Raw genomic sequence first — 581 nt, forward strand, 5'->3', positions numbered from 1 at the left:
GAATCTTGTCAAACGCGTTGACAAAGCGGTGCGCCTCTCCGCTTCAAGATACCTTATGATACCTTTAGTGTAATCAAAACAAGGCAAGCTTGTTAAAGTTATTCGGTTTGTTAGCAAGTTAAATGCCCATGTGCGCTGGAGCTCGTTGTCACATGTTGTGATCATATAGCTCACAACATTGTTTTGCTTGTACAACAGAAGTTTGAGGCTTAATGCACATACTTTCAGTTTTATCATAGTGATATGACAGCATACCTCAGATATTATGCTTTGATGTTATATCGCAGTTACTGCGTGCGTCACTGTGCCCATCGAGGATACTCTAATTGCTTTTTTAAAATGTGCCAATAGATTTTTTTTGAATTAATTCATTTTACGCATGATATTTTTAAAATACTACAGGTTTTCTTGTTTTATGTGCAGGTTGTTTCCAGAATCGGGTGTTCGTTCATGAGATGAAAGTGGAGCTAACGCACCGTTAGCACTCAGCTAAACCGAGTTCATTTTATGAGCGAACAAGACAAAATACTCATGCATGTACCAGCAACATCATTCTTTAACAGTATTGAGCGCCGTCATCT

Source organism: Plasmopara halstedii, assembly GCF_900000015.1.
Source record: "Plasmopara halstedii genome assembly, contig: Scaffold_2103, whole genome shotgun sequence".
Taxonomy (NCBI): Eukaryota; Oomycota; class Peronosporomycetes; order Peronosporales; family Peronosporaceae; genus Plasmopara; species Plasmopara halstedii.